At 35.2% G+C, this 22528-nt stretch overlaps 1 long non-coding RNA gene across 1 annotated transcript in view; it reads left to right on the top strand.

Moving 5' to 3' along the window:
• LOC306640574 overlaps positions 1-22528 on the top strand; it is a 399125-nt gene that overhangs the window by 272007 nt on the left and 104590 nt on the right. The window lies entirely within an intron of this gene.

Genomic DNA, 22528 nt, shown 5'->3' with positions numbered 1-22528 from the left:
CCTGTGAACACATTCCTTTATGTGGTGAATGGAACTTTGCAGAAGTGCTGACACTCATGGATGTGGGAATTTACTTTTATGTCCAGGGTTCCAAGGTAGTCACGAGAGTTGTTACAAGGACAGTCTAGTCCACTCGGCCTTCTGTTCTGCTGAATGGATTAGCAGACCCTGTTTATCTTTCAAACCCACTCCAGCTTCTGCACTGAGTCCCTTCTCCTGTAACTTATTCCCAGACTTTTCTTTAGCAAAGGCCAACTCTTTTTTCCATGTCATTAATATTTCTCTCTTTATTTGATCATTTCTATCACATACAGACATGCTATTCTCTTTCAAATCTTTTTAAAAAAAAATGACAACAAGCTTTCCTCAAATCCACATCCCCTCTGCTGTGAACTCACTTCCCTGCTCCATGGCACCTGAGAAGAGCTGACTCCTCTTGGTTCTGTCATTTCACTTGAGCTCATTCCAGGGAAACCTTCATACCTGTGACTCTCCTGAAATAAATGTCTGTTACCAAGGTCATCCAGGACTTCTGTGGTGCTAAGTGCAGTGGATTATCTGATTTTGCTTTTAGCAAGTTTTCATGTAATTTATTGATCCCTTCTTTAGATTTTTTCTGCACTTAAATTTGGGGCATCTTTTGTTATTCCCTTACTTCCTAATTCACCCACAACTCTTTATTAACGTACGTGTTGGAAAAACCTAGAATTTTCTCTTTGGTTACATCATTTTCTCCATATACATCGTTTCCCGGTTGATCTCCTCCTCATGCCTCACTTTTAAAATATTTCCAAATATGGTAACAGCTGGTAGCATCATATAATAGTTATATCTCCATCTCAGCTCCTTTTCTACTTTTATAGGACTATCTCTGTTGGGCTCCTTTATATCTCTGTTTGGATATCTTTAAGGTAACTACAACGAAACTGCTGAAAGTGCCCCTTTTGATCATCAGGAAAAAAAAGTCCTTTTCCCACAGTACTCTGCACTCGAAAATACTGATAAAACTCGCATTGCTAGGCCAAAAGCTATGCACTCATTTTTGAATTCTTTCTTTCCTAACCAAGACCAAGTATTCTAGTTCATTCTATTAATGCCACTCTAAAAATATATTCAAAATTTGACTGCTTTTCATCACCTTCTCTACTACCACCTGACCCAAGCAATTACTTCAGCTTAAAATTTTTTCCCTGCCAATCTCTCCCTGCAGACCATTCCCACCTATATGCCATCTCAAAATATTCTCTTAACTTAGCACAGGAAAAGCTTTTTTAAATCCAGAAAGTTACATCATGACCAGCCTCTACTCTGTAGTTTCATATCTGCAGCCCTCCCTTGTCCCTCTGTACCTGAATATTCCTTTCTCCCAAATTCTCCAGTCTCTTTTCTTCTCCACAACACCCACTATTTCAGTGGGACATAGTAAGTTAAAAGATATGTAATTTAATTGCTGAAATCCAAAAATTTTTGACCCATGAAAATGATAATTTCTCTAGTTGAAACTAACATTTACTTATTTAATTACCTCTGCCACTCTTTATACTATCAGCTCAAAGAGAGCAGAGATTTTTGTCTGTTTTATTACTGGTCTATCTTCAGAGTCAAGAGCATTGCCTGAACATAGTACATAGGTAATCGGTAAATATTTGTTAAATGGATAAAGGGATTATTGAACAAAATATGTAAGAAGGGAGTGGAGGGTGGAAGGAAGGCCATTACCAAATTTATTAAGGGCAGACTATTGCTTCATTTATTATATAACAGTCTGTTCAAGCATGGCAGGCACTTAGTAAATATTCTTTGTTGATTAAGCAAATGAATGATTGAATACTATTGATTGCTCTTTAGTTTAAGCATTTGACATTGAATTTATAGGTGTGGTTTTAAACATCAATTTTACATATTTCAACTTTAAATACTTGTGATTTTTAAATAATATAATCTAATTCTCAATCTTGGTCATTGTTTCCTGACTACCATACTTACTCTTTGGCTTTTCAATTTCTATTTATAATTTTATTCTAATAGGTAATCCTTTACGTGACACCAGACATTGCAATTCTGTGATAAATATTTGTATTATATATGTTATTCAGACACTCTGTTTGCTAAAACTTTCTTGCTTCTTTTATCTTCAGTGGATTTGCAGTTTTTTCCCTGTGCTCACCTCTAACTGCACAAACAGTTTTGTCATTTTTTTTTTTTCCCCTTGATGGAAGCAAACAAACCAGTTTCTTCTGGCATGGAATATGCTTTTTACTCAAATTATATGAGGGAATAGCCCCAATATGTTGGTTTTAGAAATGCATGTCAACATTTGGCATTCAGATATTCTATGTAAATGCAAGCTTTTCGCAGAATTCCAATTGAACAAATTATAGTTTTTGATTGTAATTTATGGAAACTATGTAAATATCTACAACTTTATAGGCAGTACTTCCTAAATTACCCATGAATTACTAATTGCCTTTTTTCAGCTACAGGGTATGCAAATATATTTTCACAGAGAAGAAATACTAAAAACTCCAAGGACATTTGGTTAAAAATAAATAATGACAAAATGCCTTACCAACAAGAAAGGGCACAATTTTTCTTTGACCCAATAACTTATTTTGATGAAAATGCTCTAGGTTTATGAAAATTAAAAATTAAAAGAAAATATCTTTGAATGCAAAGCTGGTCTTAGGTTAGGCAGATATGTGGCCACCTTTATGAAAAGCAGCTCAGCACAAAGCACTTGAGTTTGAAGTCCCCTAGATCTGGGTTCAACTTCTGCCTCTGCCCTGTACCTGACCCTAATCAATCTTTGGCAAGTTGCTTATATGCTCCAAGCCTCCTTTGCCTCATCTCTAAACTCAGTGTAATAATTCCTATACCAAGCCCATGCTAATGAGTTTCACAAAATCATATGTTAAAACAGGGATTCCGTGTATTCATGTTTTGTTATTATGATGTGTTTGAGGATCATCTGATTAGACTAAGATCTAGTGGCTGAACAAAACCACTAGATTCAGGTATTCACTTAGACTTCATGATGTCACAAAAATAAATTGTGTTGGTAATGAATTAACTGCAGGAAAAAGTATCCAAAATTTCATAAACATTACATTTTAGGGTGTTACTTTCTGGTTATATATCATAAGATACAGAAAAAATGCAGGATTTTAAATCAGAATGTCTATAGTAAGAGTGAATTCCACTTACTAACTTGGTGGCATTAAGATTATCTGAGTCTCATATCCACTCATCTAACATTAGAAAACCCTAAGTGGGAATAAGAAGAAAAGTACATCATAGATTTCATCATTCCAACAAGCCCTTTTTGCCCCCCCCCCCCTTTAAAATTCATGGCACCTTCCCTCCTGGAATATATTGTATATAAGGGAGAGAGTAAAAAATATTAAATAATTTTATCATGATATGAAACTTAGTACAAAAATATTGTAAGATAACAGATGAAATAGAAAGTGAAGAAATTATTCTATCCTGAATTTAGTTATAGATTCTCAGAGGTGGCATCTAATGCTTAATTAAAATACTTGAATAAAAATGAATAAAGCAAATAGGAAGATATGTCATAATTTCAAATATAATGGTTTAACCTAAGAAGAACAATTCTCCCAAAATTTATAAATTTGATGAGAAACACTCCCCAAATCACTTTAGCCATCTATTCACTTATATATAGTCCCCCCAAACTAGATTAACTCTATAATTAATGTAAAAAATGTTATTAAATATTGATGAAAATCGTAAAAAGAAAAATGAAAAAAATAAAAGGTTGAGTCTAACAGATATTAAGACTTAAAATCTCAATTGTCTAAAGCATATCATTTTGGCACCAAAAAGACAGGTCATTGGAACAACATTTAAACTGCAGAAAGAGGTACAAATATAGTGATAAGGAAGTCAATGTGAAAACCTGAACTTTTAAATAAATAGGGTTGGACAACTGGGTATCTTTTTAGAAATAAGGCTAGATGAACCTGAACAATGAATATCAAGAAAAGCTACAAGTGAACAATTTTTTTAACCTAATAATAAAACCTTAGAAATAAAAAAATGAAAAAAAAAGAGCTAATCATTATATAATTTTTGTAAGGAATATACTTCTATTTCTCAAAGCGAGAATCTGTAAAAATTAAAGACTAACAACATAAAAATGCCATAATCAACTTGAATAAAAACCCAAGAAAGATAATGCCATTTAAAGCATAGATTGTCTTAATTTTCCTTATAAGTGAAAAAAATTTAGAAATTGATATAAAAATTAAAAATATCTAAAGTATTATGAACAGAAAATACACAGAAAACTATATAAATGACCTCTATTCATATGAATTGATGTTGGACCTCATTTGTCATCTAAGTAATTAAGATTAAAACTATACTAAGATAATATTTAACTATCAAACTGATAAAAACATAAAAATCAGCACGATCTTTTAATGAAACTGTGGAAAATCAACCTCTGGAAACATGGCAGGTTTAGTGGCAAGTGGCATACTACTCCTGGAAGATATGAGAAATGTTTTAAGGACAAATATGAACTGGGGTATATCTTGGTAGTAGAGTATTTGCTTGGCATGTGCAAGGCTCTGGGTTCAAGTCTCAGCACCACACAAAAAAGTACAAATGTATTCATTCTTTGACTTGGTAATGTTAGTACCACACACAGGCTCAGAATAAAAACAAGTATACAAGTTATTGTTGCATTTTTGTGTGAATGACTGATATTATCACTCTATGACATATTTTGTTATGAAGAAGAATAAGAATACACTTTTGAACTAATATGAAATTATTTTCCAGGATTTATTTTTAAACTGACAAAGAATAAGAAAGAGGGACACAGTAGAGGAAGTTGGAGAGAAAGAGACCTTAGGTGGAAGGCAGGAAGAAAGGAGTTATGTATATTCTGTTAGGCAGCACTAAACACCCTAGACCGGCTAGTTTAACATGAGCAACAATTAATTTTCTCATAGACCAGAAGGCCGAAAAGTCCAAGATTGAAGCTCAGGCATCTGCCAAGGGCCTTCTTGCTATGTCATCCCATGGTAGAAAGCAGAAAGGAGAAGAGGTAAATGGGAGCCAAAACCACCCTTTTATGAAACCATTATCCACACCTGTGAGGGTGGGGCCCTATTGTCATGCCAATTAAATTTCAAGATGAGTTGTGTAGGGAACAAATATTCAAATCTTAGCAGGTATGAGGTCTTTTATATAGGAAAGGGAACAGGAAAAATAAATATCCATAGTTGCTTATATAGAGGTAATGTTTAAATGAAAAAATAGAAAAGAAACTAATAAAAATGGTCATTTGTGGAGCAAGTGGAATGGGGTCTACAGAAACAGAGGTAGGTGTATGCATTCTCAATATACCAATTATGATGTCACTACATTTTTCCTCAACTCCATTTTGTAGCATTTCAGTTCTTCAAAGACAGTTGAAAGAATAGAAAAATAAATACCCATTTGCGCATTGTGTTGGTTCAGCAGATGTTACCATTTTGCTACATTTGCTTTATCATTTGCTCACAGGAGAGATCAAAGGGTTCATAACAGTAACCTCCCATGTAATGCAAGATTTAATTGAATGGGTGGGTAAAGAATGAGGGGTCATGTTCAGCAATGTATTTCTTCCTTACTTTATTTCTTCAACAAAAACTTACATACTTTACAGTTAGTTACTGTTCTATGCATCGAGATGCAGTAATGAACACAACTGATTAACATCTTGGTTCCTAGCATATCTTCTCTTTATACATACCTTAAGGTGATGAGGCCTATAATCACAGAAGGTTCTATTTTTCATATGTATTTTAGTGCTTAGATTCCTCCCTGAGCCAAATTTCTCAAATGAAAAAGGAGTGTGTAGGGGAAACTTGTCTGCTTTCCTTTTTTTAAAAAAAATTCACAGTCATTCTCAAAAGATGCTTTAGATGATCCCACCAAATGCTTCCAGCAAGAAATTCAATAGCTTTTCTAAAAACCACAGTGCAAAACAGAGTATTTTCTTTGGGGAGAGAATAGAAAATTACTTTGTAGAGAATTACAGCGTGGACAAACATATCTGTTGTTTCCTGCCCTTCAGACCTCCATAAGCTGTATAATCATTTAGATGTATGCAGATGAAAACTCTGCTAATAGTAAAGTTAATGGAACACATCTCTCGAGGTGAGATTTAAGTAGAAACTTTAAATAGGAGTTTCTAGTCAAATGCTGAGTAAATCTATAATTTTTGTAATTTATTATTTTATTGGCTCTTTTTAGTTGTTCAGTACAGTATAATTCATTTTGACACAATTATAAAAACATGAAATATATTTTAAATCCGTCCTAGGAACTACCCTCCTTCTCCTCTCCTCATACCCACTTCTCCCTTCCCTCTGCTCTATTGATCTTTCTGCCATTTATCCATAGTATTTTTTTAATTAGTTTTTTGTGAAGGCACAAGACGCTGAGATTCATGGTGGTATATTGACATATGTAAAGAGGAATGTTATTTAGATTAATTCCATTGTCTTTCCTTATCCCATCCCCCTCCCTTCCCTTCGTTTCCCCTTTGTCTACTTCACTGCACTTTTTTTTTTTTTACCCCCCAACTTATTGTGGATTAACTTCCACATATCAGAGAAAACATTTGCTCTTTGGCTTTTTGGGACTGACTTGTTTCACTTAGCATGATAGTCTCCAGATCCAAGCATTTACCAGCAAATGGCATAAAGTCAATATTTATGGCTAACACTCTATTGTGTATATAGTACATTTTCTTTATCCATTTATCAGTTGAAGGGCACCTGAATTCTCCGTACCTTAGTTATTGTGAATTGTAGTGCTATAAACATTGATGTGGCTACATCACTGTAGTATGCTGATTTTAAATTCTTTGGGGATAAAAATATCTCCTCAGGAGTTTGTTACATGCCAATTTTTAGATATCAGCAAATTATTTAATTGTGTCTGTGGTGGGGAGTAAAGTAGTGGGATTTATAGTGTCACTAAAATGGAATTGCTGACAGAGATTACACATTGGCTAAGATATAGGAAGATGTTTCTGGCATATGGGGAAGTAAGATCATATAGACAGATAAGTGATCAGCTATCAGAAAGAAGGTAAAACTTGACAAAGTTCTGAGAGCGGAATCACCTATTGCCGTCTTGCGCTTCCTGGCAGAGTCTCAGGCGTGTATAGGTGGCCTTGTCTCTCTGCATGCTGCCTTGACAGTCAGACTTGAGGCTTGATTAGCTGATGCTTTGTCTTTTTCCTTTGCTCCATTACTCTCTTTCTCCAACTGATCTTGTTTTCTTAACTCTGGCACTATCAGAGAAATGTAGACAGCATTATTTCCTATATTGTTCTTTCAGAAGTGTTCTGCTATAATAAGGAGAAGCCGTCATGGTTATCAGCAGGAAATAATGGATGTCAAGAACTTTCTTACAGCCAGATCCTGTATTCTTATGGTACAGAGAGATTAAAGCCCAGACATTGTGATGTGATATTTTGAATTAGTTTAGATCAGAAAGGAAGCTTTTGGATATACCACAGTTGCTAGAGTTCCAGCAGCTGTGTCCTCAGTTCTTTTGGAATTCTAAGCACTGACCTCTGCTCTCACTGGGTCATCTTTTGTTGTCTGGCATTATAGGTAGCTAAATCAGGCATTTTCAAATTGTTTGTTTTTGATTTTGTATTGTGATCAATTTATACAAAGTGACTCCACCTGACATTAGCGTTTGCTTGAGCTTATAGTGAATGAAATTCCACCTAATCATGTTATATAGTTAGAAAATTTCTGTATTTTCTATGCCAGGGGTATGTGGAAACTATAGCTGACTAAATCAAGTAAATGTCATTAGCTTAGGGATTATTACTAAAACATTAATGAATGGACATATTTCATGAATTATCATTAATCATTTATTTGCAAGCCAATTTTTTAAATAAGATTGTGTCCCCCCCTCCCACTTACATACAAACTGAAACTGTGAACTAACATTTGTTCACCAACAATGTATCCATCATCATTTGTTTAGTTGAGGAGACTTCTATTTATCTCTTTTATAGAGCAGGCTACAATGGGTAATTTTTATTTTTATTATTATTTGCTATCTCCAACTTCTGAGAGATTCTAAACTTAAATGTAGTGATTTGTTCTATTCATTTCCCTAGTACTGGTGCCTAATTCACTGCCTGGCTTGTAGTAAAGCTTACTGAGTATTTGGTGAAATGAAAATGCTTTGTGTTCATCTTGATATATCTGAGGAGTTAATAATTTGAGGGGCTGGGGAGATAGCTCAGTCAGCAGAGTGCTTGCCTTCCAAGCACAAGGCCCTGGGTTCGATCCCCAGCACCGCAAAAAAAAAACCTAAAAAATAATAATAATAATAATAATAATTTGAAGTGGTTTCTAAATAACCATATGCTGTCTCACTCTTATTCCCCTTATTTCTCTCACTTGGTTCTGCACTCTGTATTTGCCCTATGTCCTATTGGCCCATGGGTTCAGATGCTTAATGCTACGCCAACTTTCCAACATGCTATCACACTCAAGCCTCATGTAGGACCTCCAGCCCTACAAAGTCTCCTTCTGTCTTTTATTTCTGGAAGAAATAAATTTCAGTAGTTCCTCATTAGATCCTGCTGAGTGTTACCTTTGTGCTCTGGACTGCTGCTGGGCGTTTGCTGTTCTCACTGTATTCCTTCTTTCTTGTGGAGGGTGATTCCAGAACCAAATTCCCTCTGTCCTCTTTTGTAAGTACAGGGATGGTAGATGGAAGGACAGACTGACATACAGAGATTGAGTGATCTGATAGAAACTGTTGAGTGACATCCCTGGTGCCCTGGTCTTTGTGTTCTTCCACTTCTTCAAGAATCAGATATTATTAATCTGGCTGAAAAGGGCATCCAGAAACCAAGTGGTAGAAATTCAGTGTGTCTCCCAATGAAAACTTAATCCCCAAATACAACAGTGTTGAGAACAAGGATTTTTAGGAAGTAATCAGATCATGAAACCTTGGCTTTCAGTAATAGACTAATGCCATTATTGAAGGGGCTGGTTTAGTTTTCGTGGTAGTGAATTCCTGATGGAAGGACAAGCGTGGCCCTTTTCCTTTCATGGGTAGTACCCGCTTACCCTTCTGCCTCTGCAATAGGATGGTCCAGTAAACACTCCCTACTGACCTTGGACTTTTTGGACTCCACAATTCTAAAAAATTAATCTGTTAATTATAAATTACCTGTCATAGGTATTCTGTTACAATAACTCAAGACAGACTGATGCATCATGCTTTTCCTCCATCTTTTTTCTTCAAATTTTGTTCTCAGTACCAGGCCTCAAGAACCCCCTTCTGACAGGTTATCACTGTTTGAAGCAATCCTGCCTTTTAAGCTGACTTTTGCAAGTAACTGCCTGTGGATTGGAGGTAGGTCTGGGACCACAATTTAAATTTTATAGGATCAATATTCTCTTTCTCATTGATTCAATCCATTCTATAATTATTAATAGGGTGCCTACTATATGCTAGACATTAGGATATTCTAATGAACCAAATGACAAAAACTTTCTCTTATGGAGAGAGAGAGATATTAGGTAATGGGTAGTTATATATAAGAAACAATAGAATAGCAAATAGCATGCCACATAACATGGTGATATGGGCTTTAGATTAAAATAAATCACAAAAGAGGAATATAATGTATGGGAGTGACTGGTTTGAATGTTATCTTTTGTACGCTGACATTTAAGTGAAAGACCTAAGGAGGGGAAGATGGGAGCCGTGGGGTATCTGGGAAGAGTGGACAATGCATAGGCACAGAGCAAGAGTCTTCATGCTAACTGAATCCTGTGTGATTCATCATGAGGCATGTGAGGAGATATCCTGCAGCAGCCATCTCCCAATGTGTGCAGTTGGCTACATATCTTCTTAAATTTCATTTCACAGACCCTTAGGTAAGCTTGGAAAGTCTTCAGTATGTTAAATAATACTCAACTTTGATCAGTGGAGTTCATTTTCACATGAGAAAGCCTGAAAAACACTGTAATCGATAGTAAAGGGAAGTCTTCCACATCTATTGAAGTATAGGATAAAAATAATAAAATGGAAATAAATTTTAGACAAAGATTCATGTTCTCATTCTCTCTGAGAACATTTACAAGCATAAAAGATACAGCATTTTCTTAACAATATGTGATAATTTAAAAAAAAACAGGGTATAAAGATCCTTGCAAGTATGGTTCCTTTTAAGGAAAAAAAAAATATAACAACATGTTACCAAATTCACAAAACAGGATTCCTAATGTTAGGGATATGCTTACCTAATGAGACAACAGAATGTCACCATGTCCCTTTGAGAATGCATTTACATTGCCAGCTTCTCAGCGTGCCCTCAGTAACATGGATGGAGACTGGATAACAGTGGCACCAAATTCACTTGGTGATAGGAAGAATTTAAGAACATCATGAGAAAATAGATACTGCAGCACTTTTAAAATACAAAATTATAAGTAGAAGAAATTCATAATGACTAACACATGGACATTTCTTCTCTAATCTGAAATCAGACATGTTAAAGAAATTTAGTTAATACCTATTATAAAAATTTAAGTGGCATTTTGGCAAGTAATTTCTATTCATTATAATTTACCAGGTAAATGAAACCCCATTTATCTAAATTATCTGTCTTAAAATTTCATGGTTCTGTGAAATTTTTGATTCAGTCAAAGCACTGACTCAGTAATCCTAGGTAACTTATAAAAATGCATGTTTAAAATTTTACATTTGTACTTTTTGAGATAAATATTTAATAATAAATCAAGAGTTTTATGTTGCCCATTCCTATTATTTCAGTTATTTTAGCAATATAATCTATCTGTGCAAATGAAACAAAATCATAAAAATCCATAGTCTAACCAGAGAGATAGACTCCAAAGATTAAAAAGTAGGTTTATACACAAGAAGTTTAATCTTCTTCTTAGGAAGATTAAATTTTTTTACATAAATCATGCTTCCATTTTGGTGGAGGAAACCATGTAAATGGATACTGTTAGGATGGCCAGTTTACCTCTTAGACACTCACATCTGCCCCGTTGTCCCCACCCCACCTGCTCCCCAAACTACCTTTGTCCTTCAACTACCTTATCACAGCAGTGCCTCATAACCCTTCTGGTCTGCTCCTTCAGGAGTCAACCATGCTTCTGTGGGTGTGTTCCTGGAACCCCAGCTCCCAGGGACAGTAGCACAAAGGCAGTTTAACCTGAGGAGGGGCCATGTCAGCCTCTCCTGGAAGCCAAGTTCCCAAGAAGTGGGGAAAGCCAATCCTGCAAACACTCCCTCTAGGCTAAATTGAGCAAGAATCAGGATGTTAAGCGAGGAAAATCTTTTAAAAATGCAAATATGATCACGTTATGCCTCTGGGTAAAATATATCAATGTTTCCACATCACACACAAGATTAAGAACAAACTCCTTACCCCTCAGGCTTCATTTTCTGCCTCCCCAACACACTCACTCAGCACCAGCCATACTCGGGGAACTGCCTTCCTCTGCACGTATTCAGTAAATAATATATTTCTGCAAATTAAAATGTAAATAAATAACAAACAGCAAAGTACAACCTTTCTGTGACATTATAGATAGCAATTCCTACTGTCAAAAAGTATTTAAAGGCCAATATTGCATTAAATATTTTAACTGATTTAATTAATTAAGTAAGTACTATATTTTTGGTAACAGGAATTGAAACTAGGGGCACTTACCTACTGAGCCACATCCCCAGCCCCCCCTCTTTTTTATTTTGTTTTGAATCAGGATCTCATTAAGTTACTTAGGGCCTTGGGAAGTTGCTGAGGTTGTCTTTGAACTTTGTATCCTCCTGCCTTAGCCTCCCCAGCTGCTGGGATTACAGGTATGCACCACCATGCCTGGCTTAACTATTTCTGATAGAAGGTTCTTTGAATTACTTTATTTATATAAATTCCAAGAAACCCCAAGAAAACTAAGTTACATATATGCACATTTGCATACACATCCATATACACAGATGATCATACCTGTTTTATAGCTAAGTACTGATTGTATTGCACAGATTTTTTTTGATTAACAGAATACAGAATAATTAAAGAAATGATAGACAATAAAATATACATATATCACCATCTTGGTACGGCTAATATTGTCATTTTGATTTTCATGCTTCATGCTTGTTATATAGTTCAACCAGAGTTTAACAGAAACTGGTGTTATTTCCAACATTACAGCAAGCTACAATATGGCCACTCCTACCAGAGGAACCTGTGGATTTTGAACTCTAAAGTCTCATACCTTTGCACATTAAAACTTCAGTCAGCTTCATACCAGCATTGGTCTTCCCCAAACTCTCTGCTGTCATTTTCACACTGCTGTGAGTTTTATTTTCACCTTCTATTTTCCAGGGTGCTATAGAGTAAAGCATTGGTAAGATCATTAGATTATCCAACATGTTCAGTGCACATGACAATAACTCTGCTAGTCTTTTCTAGAAGTTTTAAAATTTAATCTTTTTAAAGGTATTCTTCTGCCTATTTTATAAATAGTTTCAATGAGAATAAATAGTATTATATGGGGAAAGGATGAAATACAATTATGAGGTAATCCATTAAGACCCAAGCTTTCTTTCAATTCTTCATATGTTTCTGGAGAAATGACACAGGTGCATTGAAATCAGTCAGAAACTGTAGAGCTTCAAATATATTTCAAATATATATTTGTATATCATAACATAATTGCATTCTTCTTATTATAAAATCATGTATAGATTAAATTTTATAGGTGTTCCACATCTGGCATGATGAAACAAATTAAAAAGTAAATTGTATGATTTATTCTACATGTAAATACTTTTTCACCTTGTTTTAGTTAGCTTTCCACTGAGAACAATTTTAGGGGAAAAAAAGTTTATTTGAGGGCTCACTATTTCAGAGGTCTTAGTTCACAGAAGGCTGGCTCTATTTCTTGGGGCTGGAATTAAGGCAGAACATCGTGGTGGAAGAATGTGGCAGAGGGAAGCAGCTCACATGGTGATCAGAAAGTAGAATGAAACTCCACTCTCCAGATACAAAATATATACCCCATAGCTATTCCCCCAATGAGCCACGTCCTCCAGCCACACCCTACCTGTCTCTAGTTACCACTCAGTTAATCCCATCAGGAATTAAATAACTGATTCCAGTTAAGGCTATAACCCAGTAATTTCTCCTCTAAACTTTCTTGCATTGTCTCACATAGCTTTTGGGGAACACCACATCTAAACCATGACACACCTTTTTTCCTCACTTCTATATATTTCTCTCTCTTCCCCTTCCATTTCCCTTCTATTATTTGTTAGTACTACATGGAGGTAGTACTACATTGTTAGTGCTACATGGAGGATATAAATTAATATTTAATATTTCATCCTCTTGCTAATTGACCAACACTGTGAGCAATTCAGGGTCCACAGCTTGGAACTTGATTCACAAGGAATGTTTTATCATTCTTTACAGAAGTTCATCCTAAAATTTCATAGTTCTTGTCTTTTTTTCTGACTTTTTAAAAAGAATAGTCTCTGTGAAATAAATATTTATTTCAGGTGTGAAATATAGAGAGAAACTAAAGTAAGAAAAGAACTATGTTTCACAACTTTGTACAAATTGACACAAAAACATATCCCCCATGCACTATTTTGGTCATGCTAGACATTTTCCCATTGTTCTTTAATGGATGGATGCACCAGTTAACTTTCTAATCTATTTTCTTTAACTTAACAAGAGGTTTTGACCATATTTCTCCAACTCTAATGTCCACAAATGATGTTAATCCAATTTCTTAAAATAAAATGATGCCCATATAGGCTTACATTTCCACCTTGTTGTGATTTTTAAGGTTAATCATAGCAGTGTGGGTCTGTGTACAAATACGCACAACTTTGACTACCTACACATTTGAGCAAATTCATGGTTCCTCTTGGACTGAAGACACCAACACCTGCACAGCTGTTCTTTCCTGTCTTAGCCCCATGGGAAATCCAAACACTTCTGGTATCTTTATCCACTTTGTATTTCTGGATACCAGGCTTTTCAGACTTTGGAAAATTGATTTGAGGTCTGATTCCTGAGTAAGGTAATTTATCAAGTCTCTAAGCTGGGACAAATATTTTAGTTCCATTCAGTACATAGCTTTCTCATTTCCATTTCAGGTCAGTAGATAAATCCTTCACTTAATATTTCATAAATGCCAGGAGTTAGTTAGCAGTACTGAGATAGCATTAAACTAATTCCTTTGGTTCTTGACATAGCCTTTATTTTATTCTTTACTCCAGAAGATGTCACGTTTGTAGATCATATTTATATTTCATCTGAAACACTGTGAGCTGTGGTTTCTTCAAAACTGCAGTGTTCTGCAATGATGTCTTCACAGTCACTATGGGAAATTTTGCAACCTTCAGATCTTTCACAATTCATAAAATTCTTGCTTGATACAGACCAGTACTTGAAAAGAAGTCAGTTAAATTCTGTGCTTCACTGTTATTTAGGTAGACCTTTTTTTTTTTTTTTTTTTAATTGAACATTGGTACTTTGGTCACCTCTCTAATTAGGTAGCTGATAGAAGCAAAGCAAACTACTGAGATTTTTTTTTAATTTGACAACTTTACTTGATCCATAACTCATTGCACATTTAATGTAGTTATATTTTTACTACTTAATTGTTTTCCTTTGGGTTTAACAGTTGCGTTAGCTGGCATACTATAAACCTAGTCCTAGCTTTGAGGATGTCCCTCTTCATGCTTTTCTTCTTTTCTACATTAGTCCTGCTTTGTTTTCCTGCTCCATATTGTTTAAAGCTCTGTGCGAAGCATCCTATCTTAATATTGTCATTGCTGTTAAAGAAACCAAACAAAACATATTTAAAAGCATTGAAATAAGATGGTCTTAGACAGAATTCTTCCTACTCTTCTTTCCCTTTTCCTCCTCTTCCCTCTATGGGTAAAATTTCTATTCAGAAGGTATGATCATGTTTTTATGATGTGATCACCTACGGAATATTGTTTCTAGTTTTGGCTTTATTATTTTTTGCCTCTCTTAGATAACTTATGTCATACAACTGCATGCATTTGGAAATCTTCACATGTTAAATTTAAGAGAGAATCCTCTTGTCTTTAATTGAGCCTGTTTGGAAATAATGACCAGAAAACATAGGTCATCTTTTGAGATCTTTAGACCTTTACTAAACAAATAAATATCAAATGAGATAAATTTATCAATCTAAAAATATAGAAATGTATGTAACAACAGAGGTTTTGCTTTATTATATGGGACCAATTTTCAGACACACACACACACACACACACATGTTTATATATGAATTGTTTTAAGAGATTGAATTCCATATCAATAGAAGGTCAGTCAAAGGAGAAACACCAGTTTACTTTACCAGAGTATTTGTGATACTCCTAGAATACCACAAATTGCAAGAACTACTGATTCCTTTGCTTTTCTTCTACTTCCCATCATTTCCAGTACTTACTACTAATTTCTCTGCCACTAGAAAAATAGGACTTATTTGAATGTTTAATTTGTGTTGTCAAATCATCCTTAATTTTAATTCTGAAAGTTTCGTAAAGAAAGCTTATGTATCTCATTCACACACTTTTTAACATTTTTATTATGACCAACTCAAGGCTGTGCTCAGCACATCTTTGTTAATTGAAATGTCTGATATAAAGTCTCATGAAGGAGGGCTGGATTTATGAAGATTCTGTGAAAGTTCATGATAAGACAGTTTTCTGAATCTGCATGATAACTTCATCATGCCTGTTTGCATTGTTCATTACTGCACTACTGTTCTGCCATGCACTTTCAGTCCTCTGTTAAAAATTACTCCTGGGGTCTGAGGATGTGGCTCTTGTGGGGTAGAGCTCTTGCCTAGCATGCAAGGCCTGGAGTTTCATCACCAGCACTGCAAGAAACAAACAACTAATAAACCATACTTCTGAGAACCAATGAAGTTCATGCCTTTAATGGAACATAAATTTAGATGATATGGAAGAAGATATATTGGGTGACGTATATTAATGGGTTTAAAGAGCAATTAAATAAATAATATACTTTTAATTCACTGTTCCTTACCCTCACTAATAATAAGAGCCTACATTGTTCCTATATATGTTCATTAAGTACAAGAATTTTATGGAACTTAAATTTCAAAACTGAATCCAACTGAAACAGTAAATTAGAGCTGAATTAAAATTATGTCTATCCCTTGATTTCGTAAAACTATAGTTGAATTCTTTACCTTTATCATTAAAAGTGAGTTCTTTAGATAATATATCATATTTTAAAAGAACCAAACCCTAAGTCATGAGTGTTGGATATTTAGTCCCAGGGGCACCAGTGACTGGACTGAGTGACTTTAGACAACTCATTTGCCTCCTTAGATGTCGACTGCTTAATTCCAAAAAGCGACTGGAGAAGATTAATTCATGTGCTTATTTTTAGCTTGAATATTCTGAGAACATACTCTTGATTCAAATTTCAGACACAAGGTGGCACTATTAGTAGTGATTTTAATTTAATCCACAGACAAAACGGGAAATTTCAGGATCTGCAAGTCCAAGGAAAGTATCTAAATACCTAAGGACACTATACACCACCACACACACACACACACACACACACACACACACACACATGCACGCAGAGGTTTGACTGATTACTGTTAACATCTGGATGAATGTTCAACAATTCCGTCAACCAACTGTTTGTTTAATGCCAAGGTGATTGATTTCTTTTTTTAATTTCCATGTGAAAATTTCAGTGTTGAGGGAGACAATCAAGATATATCTGTCAAAATGTGTGCAAGATAAAGATTGATAATGGTATGATTTCAATATAAATAGGAACTCTTATACAAGATACATCAATTTTATAGGATGTGAGGAAAAGTGTTGAAACATGGGCAAATTACAGAACTGAGTTTGCTATCGAATTTAAAAGAATGTATGCTGCTATGCAGACAATTTTTGAATAACCATAAAGACACAAATTTTAGAAATTGAGAACCTATACCTTTTCAAATAGATAATTTAAAGTTTCTAAGATATTTTTGCTGAGATCTCTCAATTTCTTAACTGGTATGTTCTGAAATAGTCCACATATACCAAGGACCAAAAAATATTTTGTGGCTAAACCAATAATGTGATTTACTCTGATAGTGAATATTTTGCTCTAAAATCTGACTTTTTACCCCCTGTTTGTTTGATGGTTCCAATCATTTGTAATTAAGTTGAAATGCAATACCTGCTGTTCAATGTTTTTTTTTTTTCCTAATCCAGCAAGAACTGATCTTTCCTAAATAATTTATAAAGTTTGTGTACTCACTATTGAACATGTTAGCCATCTCCTAGACCACCCACTCCTTTCATTTCACTGATGAGAAAACTGAGTCTCAAAGATGAAATGTAAGAGCAAGAAGCTTCCCCTCTGACCCTGAGACAGGGCTAACCTGTGGAGGGGTAACTCCAGTATCTCTAACCATGCACTATTACATATTTCAGATGGGAGACAGTCCCTTCCACCCATGTGAAAATCTTACGTACATTCATAAACTGTAAATTCCATTTTGAGAAGGTCCAGTTTTCTCCTCTCATTCTCTCTAGCATAGTATTTGGTAATGTGGAGATGATCAGTGCATACATTTAAATAAATAATGATTAAATCTAATGAACAATTTTAATAAAATACTTCTCCCATATTTACTTGGGCTCACTGTAGTACTTCATTTCAGTTAATAACATAATTTCTTTTCATACTTCTACAAATCCATCTGTGGTGAGAAGTGAGGTTTTTCTTTTTTTTTTTTTCCGTAATAGTTTATTGTTGGCTACTCTGAAATGGACAGTAATTACATTTTCTTATTACTTAGTGGTTGTCACTCACCTGACCCCAATTTAAATTGTTGCAATAGAATGAGTAATAAAGCTGTGGCTTATACAATCCTTGTTTCAGCAGACACAGGCTGAAGGCTTGCTATTTCCTGGAAAACCTCTCTGTCATGTATGTGATTTTAGTCAGAGATTCAGTCTCCTTCGGCCTCCCCTTCCTCCCTGTGGAAAGCAGGGGTGGGGAGGAAATCATTACTGCCCAGAGCTGTGTCACTGAATCAATGAGATGCATGGGTACAGTTCCATCGAACACAGTATTCTGGTCCATGTGTTATTAGGTCAAATCTATTCCTTGTACAGGAGAAAACAGAGAATAATGAGTATTGGACAGGAACAAAATTAAAGTCATTACCCTCTCCCAATGGTTGGGTGAGTGTCAATAGTAAGCAAACACATATGCACTGGCTTCCTTGGTCTTTGGAAACACAACTTGGTGACATACAAATTGTGTTAAGCCATGAAACTCTAGGTATTACTCTATGAATGTAGAATCTTAGCAAATCCCTTTAAAATTTCACCCCAGTACTTATGAGAGTCATGCTAAGAAGTCTCATATGTGCTGAAGGGCAGTCCTCTCACGTTCTTCTCTATCCTCTCTCTTGGTGGTTTTCTACTGAGACCACTTGCAGGGAGCAGGTGCTTTCATCATCCCCACAGTCACCTCCTTTTGCCCTCCGCTACCACTATGCATTGTGACTGAGCAAGTGACCGAGCAGAGCAGAGAGCTGATGACAGAGCCAGCCCTGTGCCTCAGCACTTCTTCAGGGCCTAGCATCTCAGCGTAAGGCATAAAAATATGTGGAATGAATGAGAGTTATCAAAGTTCTCCTAGAATTCTTAATATATTTAAGCATCATTGTGTTCAGCACAAAAGGAAGGAGAGTGACCCTCCTCCCCCTTCAGTGTCCTACTTTCTTTTCATTTATTTATTTTTTTAAAAATTTTTACAGACTGCATTTTGATTCATTGTACACAAATGGGTACATCATTTCATTTCTATGACTATGCACAATGTAGATTCATACCATTCATGTAATCATACATGTATAGAGGGTCATGATGTCTGTCTCATTCCATGATTTTTCATACCCCCTTCCTCTCATTTCCTTCTACGTAATCTAAAGTTCCTCCATTCTTCTCTCACTCCCCATCCCCCCATTATATATCATCCTCCACTTATCAGGGAAAACATTTGATCTTTGCTTTTTTGGGATTGGCTTATTTCACTTAGCATGATATTCTCCAATTCCATCCATTTACCTGAAAATGCCATAAGATTATTCTTCTTTATGGTTGAATAATATTCCATTATGTATATATACCACAGTTTCTTTATCCATTCCTCTGTTGAAGGGCATCTAGTTTGATTCCACAATCTAGCTATTGTGAATTGAGCTGCTGTAAACATTGATGTGGAGAAATGTGAATTAAAACAACTCTAAGATTTCATCTTACTCCAATTAGAATGGCTATTATCAAGAACACAAGCAATAATAGATGTTGGCATGGATGTGGGGGAAAAGGCACACTTTTACATTGCTGGTGGAGTTGCAAATTGGTGCAGCCACTCTGGAGAGCAATTTGGAGATGCCTCAGAAAACTTGGAATGGACCCACCTTTTGACCCAGTTATCCCACTCCTGGGTTTATACCCAAAGGTCTTAAAATCAGCACACTACAATAACAGCCACACCAATATCCTACTTTCTCCCAAGTTTCAAAAACTGCTTCTGTTTGTGCTACCACATTGAGTTGCCTTTGGGAGACAGCACCTTCAGCTCCTCTAGGCAAGTCCCCTCTTCAGTGCTGCTCCTTCAGTGGGCTGCAGACCCATGTCTAAGTGAAATCCTGCTCTTTCTTCGTTTTTACCTCCATTCTGCAGTCAGTGCTCCTCCTCCTGATTCTGCTCATATTCTCATGTATAAAGGAAAAGGAGAATTTACTAAAATGCCCGTCACTGGTTTAGTATGTATGCCTAGAAATATCTAATTTTCAAACTGGACTCAAATGTTCACTGCTGCTGATAAACAGATACTGCAAAAGGGAAATAAAAAAAACATACAAATTAGAAATTCACAGAGAGAGAAAGATGGTTTAGAAAATTGTGGGATGTAACTTATTGTACTCTACTAAATGTGTAGTTTAAATGCCTTAAAATTATTACAAATAAGTAAGTTAAAGTTAGCTTCAGAAACTACAAAGCAAAATAAAAATACAAAAGGAAAAGGATTAATAAAATAATAAAGCAGTATTTTACAAACTAAAATTAAAATAGGACTAATAAAAATAAAATGTTTCTAATAAAAACAATAAAAAATGAGCACCTAAAAAGCCTCAGAAGATTTTAAAAGTAAAAAGTACACAATATTAGGAATGCTAATTTTTTCTTTATCAAGATTTTATTAAACTTTTTAAAAAATATTAGTTATCAATGGATTTTTATTAATTTTTATTTGTTCTAATTAGTTGTACATGACAGTAGAATGAATTTATACATTTTGATAAATCATACATAAATGGAGTGTAATTTCACATTTTTCTGATTGTACATATTATAGGATCACATCGATTATGCAGTAATGATATCTGTTTCACTCTACTATCCTTCCTACCCCCATACCCCTTTCCCTCCCTTCACTCCCCTCTACCTAATCTAAAGTAACTCTATTCTTCCCTAGTGTTCACAACCCCTATTGTGAATTAGTATTTGCATATCAGAGAAAACATTAGACCTTTGGGTTTTGGGGTTTGGCTTATTTCCCTTAGCATGATATTCTCCAACTGAATGCATTTGCTGGCAAATGCCATAATTTCCTTCTTCTTTAAAGTTGAGTAATATTCCATTGTATGAATGTATGTATGTATGTGTGTATATATATATATGTATATATATATATATTTCTTTATCCATTCATCTCTTGAAGAGCACCTATATATAAAGAACTCAAAAAACTTAACACCAAAAAAACAAATAACCCAATCAATAAATGGGCTAAGGAAGTAAACAGACACTTCACAGAAGATATACAATCAACCAATCAACAAATCTATGGAAAAATGTTCAACATCTCTAGCAATTAGAGAAATGCAAATCACAACTACTCTTAAGATTTCATCTCACTCCAATCAGAATGGACATTATCAAGAATACAAACAACAATAAGTATTGGCAAGGATGTGGGGAAAAAGGTATATCCATACGTTGCTGGTGGGACTGCACCCATTATGGAAGCAGTATGGAAACTGCTTGGAATGGAACCACCATTTGACCCAGCAATCCCATTCCTTGGCCTATACCCAAAGGATTTAAAATAAGCATACTACAGAGATACAGCCACATCAATGTTCATAGCAGGAATGCAAATTTTAGTATATAACTACGGATACAAATGAAATTAAGCAAAATCAAAAGATAGTTTTATTTGTATAAATATACAAATAAATTTGAACTACATTAAGTGGATGATTTTCTAGCAAAACACAAAATTTTGAAATTGGCCTAGCTACACACAAATAAATAACAATAACACAGTAAAAACTACTGTGCTGGCTTTCCAACTTGGTCAGGACAGGATGACTTCTGCGAAAAAAAGTAGTGAGAAGGGCCATTCTGCCACCAAGGGGATGATGACCTGAATATACACCGTCAACATTCATGCAGTGGACTTCAAGAAGTGCATGCCAGCTGGGCGTGGTGGCACATGCCTGTAATCCCAGCTACTCGGGAGGCTAAGGCAGGAGAATTAAAAGTTGGAGGCCAGCCTCAGCAAGTTAGCAGGGCCTTAAGCAACCTAGTGAGACCCTGTCTCAAAGTAAAAATGAAAAAGGGCTGGGGATGTGGCTCAAGGATAAAGTCCCCCCCTCACCGGGTGAATCCCCAGTACCAAAAAAAAAAAAAAAAAGAGAGAGAGAAATAAAAAGAAAGATGCTTGCACCTTGGTCACTCAAAGAGATCTGGAAATTTGCTATGAAGCAATTGGGGATTTCAGATCTGTGCATTGATTCCAGCATCAGCAATGCTGTCTGAACCAAAGAACCATTCCATAATCATATTTGTGTGTAATTGTCCAGAAAATATGTGAATGAAGATTCACTAAAACCATATAGATTATTATAGATAATAGTTTTATCATGACAAACCATAATAGCAACACATTTAAATAATTGTCTATTAATAACTTAAATAGAAAACACTTAGGTGACTAAGCATCTATGCATAGAATTAAAAGTGACATGCTGAGGAGAAAATGAAGCATATAAAACAGATGCATGCCTTTAAAGTCGAAGACGTATACAACCAAATAGAAAAATGGGCAACAGATACGAACAAGCCATTGAGAAAAGAAAAAAATAGACACAACATAAAATGATTATGAAATTCAGGGCAAAAGGTAGAGAAACAGGACTAAACAATGATGAAGATAAGTATAGTATAATTTCACTTATATTTAGAATATACAAAAGTTAATCCCACAGAGGTTTAGAGTAGAAGTGGTGGTTACCAGAGACTTGGGAGAGTAGGTGGTAAGGAGCGATATGGAGGGTTGGTCAACAGGTCCTAAGTAATAGGAATA

This window comes from Sciurus vulgaris (genome assembly GCF_902686455.1).
Source record: "Sciurus vulgaris genome assembly, chromosome: 11".
NCBI classification, from domain to species: Eukaryota; Metazoa; Chordata; class Mammalia; order Rodentia; family Sciuridae; genus Sciurus; species Sciurus vulgaris.
Note: the sequence above shows the minus strand (reverse complement) of the source record. Positions and strands in the feature narration are given on the sequence as shown.